We start from the raw sequence: 9,400 nt of genomic DNA, 5'->3' as shown, positions 1-9,400 counted from the left end.
CAAAGAAGGACTGCTAATTTAGGGAGGCATCTATAAGTAGTAAAACCATAAAGAAAAAGAAGATAATGTCACAGAATCAGAATGGTAGTTATCTCTAAGAAGGAGGGGGTAGTTGGGAATGGGCTTCTAGAATCCTGGCAAAATATGTTTCTATTTTTTTTTTTAAGAATTTTTTTTTAAGGTTTCTTTCTTTCTTTTCCCTTTCCCCTTCCCCCTCCCCCCAGTTGTCTGCTCTCTGCGTCCACTTGCTGAGTCCTCCTCCCTGTCTGCTAACAACCGCACGAGAATCTGTGTTTCTTTTTTTTGTTGCATCATCTTGCTGCGTCAGCTCTCCGTGTGTGCGGCACCATTCCTGGGCAGGCTGCACTTTCTTTCTCGCTGGCGGCTCTCCTTACGGGGCGCACTCCTTGTGTGTGGGGCTCCTCTACGCAGGGGACACCCCCATGTGGCACGGCGCTGCTTGCTCCCGTCAGCACTGCGCATGGACCAGCTCCACACGGGTCACAGAGACCCAGGGTTTGGACCACGGACCTCCCATGTGGTAGACGGATGCCCTAACCACTGGGCCAAGTACGCATCCCCAAAGTGCGTTTCTAGATACTAGTTAAATAGTTGTTCACTCTATGAATCCTTTAAACTTTGTATTTGTTCCAACTCAGCTCCTGAAGGGCACGAGTTGGGGCAGTTGCAAGATCAAAGAACACACCTGGTACAGTGTTATTTATTTATAAGCTTTATTTATTGGGACTTAAGGACAGGAGAGAGTCTCCCTCGTGGAGGCAGTCCCGAGAATAAAGATAGGGCTCAGTGAAGAGGCGGGAAAATGAGGGGCAATATAAAGGGTCTTAGAACAAAGACATTAAATAACAGAGTTTCTGCTAGGGTCACATGAAGCACATAAATGGGGTCTGGTGATGCTATTGTAGGAAGGAACTGTACAGCCTAGAGAAAATTACAGCCTATGATATCATCTGTACATTATTTCCTGGTGAGGAGGTTTGTTACATTTTAACTTGTGTCCTGGGGCATGCAGACAGCTGAGTCCTGTGGCTGTATTTCCATTAGAGAAGGGGAGCCAGGCCCCAGGACCAACTGGAACCCCACAATAGTTATGTCTTATGTACATTTTCATATATATGATGTATCTAACAAGAGTTTAAAAATAATTTAAAGGCTAGGTGTGGTGGGGATGAAAGATAGATACATATTCTTTAACACCCATGAGGTGGGTTCTGTTTCCTCTCCATTTTTGACACTCGACTAGCCTATGACTGCTTTGACAAATAGTACAAAAAACAGAAGTAATTCAATGTTGTTTCTAACTCTAGTCTTTAAGAGGATTGATAGCTTCCTGCTCGTTTTTTTTTTAAACCTTTTTTTTTTAGATTTTTAAAAAAATTTTTTTTGTTTATTTAATTCCCCTCCTCCCTCCCCTCCCCCCCCTCCCCCCCTCCCCCCCTCCCCCCCTCCCCCCCCCCCCTCCGAGCAGGGGGAAACGGACTTTGGCCCAGTGGTTAGGGCGTCCGTCTACCACATGGGAGGTCCGCGGTTCAAGCCCCAGGCCTCCTTGACCCGTGTGGAGCTGGCCCATGCGCAGTGCTAATGCGCGCAGGGAGTGCCGTGCCACACAGGGGTGTCCCCCGTGTAGGGGAGCCCCACGCGCAAGGAGTGCACCCATAAGGAGAGCCGCCCAGCGCGAAGGAGGGAGCAGCCTGCCCAGGAATGGCGCCGCCCACACTTCCCGTGCTGCTGACGACAACAGAAGCAGACAAAGAAACAAGACGCAGCAAAAAGACACAGAAAACAGACAACCGGGGGAGGGGAGGGGAATTAAATAAATAAAAAATAAATCTTTATTAAAAAAAAAAAGAAAATAAATTCTAATATTAATAGCAAACAAAGTAGAGATAAGTACAAAAAAAACATTGTATTGGAGAAACTGTTATTTTGAGTGACTGAAATGTGCCACCTACTCTAATGATAAAAGAGTCATAAATATTTAAAAGCAGAACACCAAAGGCAGAAGTAATAAAGAATAAGACTAACACATTTTAATACATAGAACTTCAAGTCTCTGCATTTCAAAGTCATTCCACTATAACAAAATAAATTTTTTTTAAAAGAAGCATGGTCACTTTTATAATATACTGACTTTCTTTCATGGATGCTATAGGAAATTGTAAAGTGTTAACTAAATACATGGTATGTGGTCAGACTAAGTATTCTCTAACAATGTTGGAGAAATGACAACGTTAAATGCATTGTTCACTTACATTTAGCCAAGCTAAACAACAGTGGACTTCTGAAAACTATTCATTAATTCAAGAGAATGCGTTTGCTGTTGGAAATTTCAGGCATTCAGGCAGGCTAGTGTCATGGTAGGGCAGCACAAGAACCCTAAATCACACATTCTTACATGGTTCATCTTTTAAATCCCCACTAGACTGGAAGCTCTACAAAGATAGAGACTTGTCTATTTTATTGCTGCTTATTTAGTATCAGTATAGGATGTTCCAAATAATCGGCACTTAATGAACATTTGTTGGATGAATGAATGGGTGGGTGGTTGAATTCTTAAAATATTGTGTTTCTTAGGTAGGGAAGGGTAGGATTAGGGAGATAATTCAGCAGTGGAGGAGGACTAATAGAAAGTCACCATCAAATAATACCTAATTGCAGTAGAAGATCACTCATCCAAGGCCTAGGCCCAAGGCCTAGCGCTGCAAAACACGGAATGAGGAAAGGCCCACCCATCACCTGACCGCCACATGTTTCACCGACCCTTCCCCTGGACAGTTCCCACTCTGAAGAATACAGAGCCCTTAAAAAGTTGCAGTTTTTGTTCCCTATGTGGCATAAAGCAGACCAATGAGAATGTTGAGACATACAAGTCCTAATTTACATGGAAGGGGAAGAAAGGGGGGAGTCCAGCCTTAATAAAACAGCACCCCCAGTCCTAGCAATCACACCTCATGCAAGCCATATGAGCATGCCAGCACTCCCGTCTTGAGTGTATACTTTTGCTTTACATTAAATTCTCCTGCTACTATATAACTAGTATTGAATTCTTTCTTGCAGCTGTGTCAACCTTCCTAACCTACACTGAGGTTTTTCTCCAAGACCTCCCAGGGCCTCTCCCACATCAGTTCAAAGAAAAACACACACACGGAAGAAAAATGTGTAAATACTGAAAAAGTTCAGCATAAAAAGTTAAAAAAAAAAAGTGCAAGCACATTAAAGAAGACAGTAACTGGAATGACTCCTTTCTGACTAACCTTCACATATATCAGATTCCAATTGCTGCTTGAACAAATTATCATAAACTTAGTGACTTAAACAACAAAAATTTATTATCTTACAGCTCTGGAGGCCAGAAGTCCAAAATGGGTCAGTAGGGCTGTGTTTCTTCTGGAGGTTCTAGGAAAAAATTAATTTCCTTGACAGACTCAAAATGGTAAGCTAATAAATTCCCATTGTTTAAGCCAACCCCTTTCATAGTATTTGCTTCAGCAACCCAGGAAACTAAAACAGAACCCAAGGACTAACTGAAATGGCTACTCAAAGCTCTGAGGCTACTCAAACCTTACATCTATAGCTAAGTCATTCTAGATCAAATTTTAGGGATCCATTTAGTGGAGAGAGTGAGAGAGGCCAAAATTATCTTACTTCCTCTTTTTTGAGTGGAATGGGGTAGATATTATAAAGAATGGCATTTCAACATATTTCCATTAAGGTAAAGTGCATTCCTTTGGAGGTGACTTTTTTTTCTTGAAAATTTATCTTTAGAACTGGAAAAAGACATTCCAGGTGGTTGCAGAGGGCAGAACCAGAAACAACCACAGGGAAGATATGTGTTAAATATTACGTCTTTTCTAACAGTTATCTTTGTTCAAAATGGAATGAGCCATTTCAAAAAGAAATTAAATTGAATACAATTAACTTTATGAAAAGCTTACTACATTGTCTCCCTTCCCTCTTACTGCCACCACAGATAGCAGGAAATATTCTGTGTTCGGTGATTAGAGTCTTTAAATTTCCGATAGATTATCAAATACATGAAATTATGAGACTGATGTGAATGATCAATCTGTTTCTACTGCTCCTAAAATGCTTGAATTTAAAAGGAACACTCAGACAGTTCTTTCATAAAGATGAAATTACTCTCATAGAGCACTAAGAACTGAAAATTTTAATTTACCTTCTTTCAAACCGTAATCAGTCCTTTCCTTTAAATTGAAATTAGAATGAGAATTGCTCAAGACAGCTCAGTGTGGGGCGCTGAGCTTTTCTCTCGTACCCTGAGTTGAAGACCCATCCATCCCCACAGTAGTCTCGTGAAGTGCCCTACACTCCCTGCCCTTGGATTTCATCTCTAACGTTCTGGGTCTACGCGCAGGCAGCTTTTGGCAACGTAAGCGAGCACGGGCAGGGCAACGGCGCTCTGCCGCGCCGGCGTTCTGGCGCCTCCCGAGGGGGGTTTTCCCTACGCCGCGGGAGAAGCGCTGCCCCCCGCCGCTGGGTCACCGCTGTCCGTAGTCGGATAGGACTTTAAGCATTCGGGGGGGAGACTGTTGCGAGTCAGATCTTCCGAGCGGCATTCAAAAGCAAAAACCGTGACGGGACAGAGTTGACATCATGTGGGAGAAGGTGGAGAGGAAAGTAAGTGCCGGGAAATGATGGTGACAACAGAGAGCAACATTTTGGACCGCCGCACCGCAGGAAGAACTTGGGATTCTGGAGTCGAGTGCACTTTTTGACATTTTCTTCAACAGGTTCTGGGAGTAAACGAGCAGCCCCTGCTGGCTCCGAGGGTGATAACAGGTTTTCGACGAAACGTGTTGACCATGCTCCAGTAGGGGTCAGACCTGAGGCAGCTACAACCCTTGCATTATCCTGTATCGCCCGTTGAGTTTTAATGCAAAATGAAATGTAAAATACAAATCAAGACGGCAATTTAAAGACCAAAAATATCTCTTCGCGTTTAGTGTATAGATTGGAAAGCTCTGCTATATATGTATTTTTTTTCTTTTCTTTTTTTCTTAAATTTTATTTAGTTCAGAGCTCGACAGGAACAAAAGAGACGGGGTCTCGCTATGTTGCCCAGGCTGGAGTACAGTGGCTATTCACAGGCGCGATCCCACTACTGATCAGCACGGGAGTTTTGACCTGCTCCGTTTCCGACCTGGGCCGGTTCACCCCTCCTTAGGCAACCTGGTGGTCCCCCGCTCCCGGGAGGTCACCATATTGATGCCGAACTTAGTGCGGACACCCGATCGGCATAGCGCACTGCAGCCCAGAACTCCTGGGCTCAAGCGATCCTCCTGCCTCAGCCTCCCGAGTAGCTGGGACTACAGGCGCGCGCCACCGCGCCCGGCGCTCGGAGACAGCGCGAAGGGTTACTAGAGGCTGAGGACTGGTGACGTCACCGTAGGGCCTAACTATAGCTGGGGTGGGTGTGGCGATTGTTCCCGCCCCGTGCGAGGCGGTCTCCAAGTTTAGGTGGTGACGTCATTAGGGGAGGGGCTGGGCTGAGGGCCCAGCCCTGCCTTTACGCGCTGTGCGTCCGCGGTCGGCTGGCGGCGCCTTCTTTGCTCTGACTTCCATTTTCTGAGTTTTAGTGTTTTTGTTTGACATAAATTGGTATGTGTGTGCTGAATGCTTCTAGATGTCCTGATAACACGGCGAGGGAAAAAAGGAAATGCGATTACTGGGTCCCTCAATATTGCTTACTTCAGCATGCCTTAAATGCTACATCGTTTGGGGGACTTTATTTACGAGACAACTGTCTGGTTCTAAACCTGCCATTATCTGCTGCATGCATTTGTGAGGTGCCCGTGCTGTGCAGAGGGGCATAGTTCACGGTAGCGCTGCTAGGATAGGAAGGAGTGGGGGTACGCCACACTGCCGGCGGCCAGCTCCATCTTGGGACAAAAGGCGCTGGAAGAGGCTTTGGCTTTGCCCGTTATTTTTGTTTTTAAAAATCTAGTATCTGGGTAGACTGGTGCAAGAACTAAGATTTGGCAACCTAAGGTTAAGGACGGGAAGGGAAGAAAGAAAACATTTCCAACTATAGTAGTTTTGCCACCGCAGATCTTTTATTTATCCCCTATCGGCAATCTTTCACATTTCCCTTGTCTCCTAGAAATGAGTCAAAACTTTCCCCTTTCTTAAAATCTTCAGTCCCACCTGCAGCTCCTCTCGCAGCAGATAGCTTTGCTCGCTCCTTCATAGATAAAGGCCATCAAACAAAAATTCTTTTAACTCCTTGCTACCGCTCCCCCCAGCTCTAAAGGATCTCTACGCCTTCAGGGAAGGGAAACCCTCTGTTGTCCCTCCCTATTTGGAATCCAGTAGGTCAAAATTTACCCCTCCATCTTCTCCCTATCCCCATTCCTCTCACCTATATAAAGAGATTCAGAGTTCCGTTCCCTCTTAAAAAGCAGCTCTCCTTTGACCCTGCCTCTCTTTCCAAATGAAATCTCTCCATTGTTTTCATGCCTGAACTTGAACTAGTCTTCTGCAATCACTACATTCACTTTCTTAACAGTTTTTCTTCATTCCACAGTGGCCTGAATCCATTAATCCACTGAAAGTATTCTAATTAAGGCCTCCTAATTGAAAGGTATAAGGACAATTTTTAGACCTTATTTGACATAATTTACTCCCAATCTGTTCCACATGTTACCATTCCCTCCTCCCTGAAAGTTTTTTCTCCCTTGTTCTTATTGACAGTCCCTGATACATCCCGTTGAGCTTTGCTGGTCTCTTCTGCACACTCTGTAAATGTGTTGTTCCTTATAGTTCCCTCCTAAACCTCTTGTCAGTCCCCCACGCTTCTGCATGATCCATCCTCTCCCTTCTCAAGGCTCTCAAATCTATAATTCCAATCCTATGCTCTTTTCAGCAGTCCCGATTCGTATTTTTAGCTTCCTACTGGACGTTACTGTGAAATCATTCAAACTCTTGAAACTCAACATGTGTAAGCAAAACTGGTCATCTTTCCCCCTTCTTCCAAACTTGTCCTACTTCCTGTATTCACAGTTTTCAATTGTTCATTTAGATCTTTAGTTCTAGTTCTTTCTTCTTTTTTTAATGTGGGTGTTTAGGGCTATAAATTTCCCTCTCAAGACTGTCTTCACTGGATCTCATAAGTTTTGATAAGTTGTGTTCTCATTTTCATTTGTTTCAATTATTTACTGATTTCACTTGCAGTTTCATCTTTGACACACTGATTATTTAGGACTGTGTTGCTTAGCTTCCACACATTTGTGAGTTTACCTCTTTTCTGTCTATTATTGATTTCTAGTTTCATTCCATTATGAACTGAAAAGGTGCTTTGTATAATTTCAATCTTTTTTTATTTACTGAGAGCTGCATTGTGACCTAACCTGTGTTCTATCCTGGAAAAAGATCCATGGGCATGTGAGAAGAATGTATGACCTGCTGAGTTTGGGTGCAACATTCTGTATATATCTGTTAGGTCTAACTCATTTATCATATTGTTCATGTTCTCTGTTTCCTTGTTCATCTTCTTTTTAGTTTTTCTATCTAATGATGTAAGTGGTGTGTTGAAATCTCTAACGATTATTGTAGAGATGTCTATTTCTCCCTTCAGTTTTCCAGGTTTTGCCTCATATATTAATATTTTAGGGCAACCTTGTAGGTGCATAGATATTTATGATGTTATTTCTTCCTGGTGGATCATCCTTTTATTAATATATAATGGTCTTCTGTATCTCTTATAAATTTTTATGCATTTAAAGTCTGTTTTGTCCAATATTATTATAGCTACCCTTGCTCGTTTTTGGTTACTATTAGCATGGAGTATCAGTTTCTAACCTATCAGTTTCAGCGGTTTGCATCCTTGTGTCTAAGGTGAGTCTGCTGAAGGGAGCATATGGACCCTGATGTTTTTAAATCTATTCTGTCATCCTGCATCCTTTGATTGGGGAGTTTATTCCATTCATATTCAATGACATTACTGTAAATGCATTATTTGCTTCTACCATTTTCTTCTTTGGTTTTCATGTAATATCTTATTTTCATCTGTCTTTTTACCCTTTTAGTTATCCTTTCTACAATTCTTTCCTCTATACTCTCCTCCAAGCCTCTCTCCTGTCTTTTCTTTTGTTTTTCTCTCCAGGCGCTAAGGCTTCCTTTAATATTTCCTGCAAAAATATATATATATATTTTAACTCTCTTAGTTTCTGTTTGCTTGTGAATATTTTAAATTCACTTTCATATTTTTTTTTTTTTTTTTTTTTTTTTTTTTAAAGATTTATTTATTTATTTAATTTCCCCCCCTCCCCTGGTTGTCTGTTCTTGGTGTCTGTTTGCTGCATCTTGTCTCTTTGTCCGCTTCTGTTGTCATCAGCGGCACGGAAAGTGTGGGCGGTGCCATTCCTGGGCAGGCTGCTCTTTCTTTTCACGCTGGGCGGCTCTCCTCACGGGCGCACTCCTTGCGCGTGGGGCTCCCCCACGCGGGGGACACCCTTGCGTGGCATGGCACTCCTTGCGCGCATCAGCGCTGCGCATGGCCAGCTCCACACGGGTCAAGGAGGCCCGGGGCTTGAACCGCGGACCTCCCATGTGGTAGACGGACGCCCTAACCACTGGGCCAAAGTCCGTTTCCCTCACTTTCATATTTGAAGGACAATTTTGCTAGATAAAGAATTTTTGGCTAAAGAATTCTTGGTTGGCAGTTTTTCTCTTTCAGTATCCTAATTGCCATACCACTACCTTCTTGCCTCCATGGTTTCTGATATGATATCTGCACTAAGTCTTCCTGGGCATCCCTTGTATGTGATGGTTAGCTTCTCCCTTGCTGCTCTCAGAATTTTCTCCTTGACATTTGGCATTCTGAGTAGTATGTGTCTTGGAGTACGTCTGTTCATATTTATTCTGATTGGGGTACACTGTACTTCTCGGACATGTAAGTTCATTTCTTTCATGAGAGTTGGGAAATTTTCAGCTATGATTTCCTAAATACTCTTTCTGCTCCTTTTCCCTTCTCTTCTTCTCCATCTGGAACTCCCATGACACATACGTTGTTGTGTTTCATGTTATCATTCATCTCCTTGAAGCCTGCTCAATTTTTTCCTCTTTTCTATCTTTGTTCTTTTCTCTCTTCAATTTCAGTTGTTCTGTCTTCAGTATCACTTATTAGGCCTCTAATGTGTTTTTTATCTCATCTGTCATGTCTTTCATTCTCATGAGCTCTGTTATGCTGTTACTTTTTTATTCAGGTTTTCAAATTCTTCTTTGTGCTCATTCAGTGTCTTTTTTTCTTCTTCTTCTTCTTTTTTCTTTTTTAGGTACTAGTGGCTGAGGATTGAACCCAGGACCTCATATGTGGGGAAGCAGGCACTCAACTACTGAGCCAATTGGCTCTCCTGAGTTC

Source organism: Dasypus novemcinctus, chromosome 3 (assembly GCF_030445035.2).
Source record: "Dasypus novemcinctus isolate mDasNov1 chromosome 3, mDasNov1.1.hap2, whole genome shotgun sequence".
Lineage (NCBI taxonomy): Eukaryota > Metazoa > Chordata > Mammalia > Cingulata > Dasypodidae > Dasypus > Dasypus novemcinctus.
The sequence above is the reverse complement of the archived record's forward strand: the minus strand, read 5'-3'. Positions refer to the sequence as shown.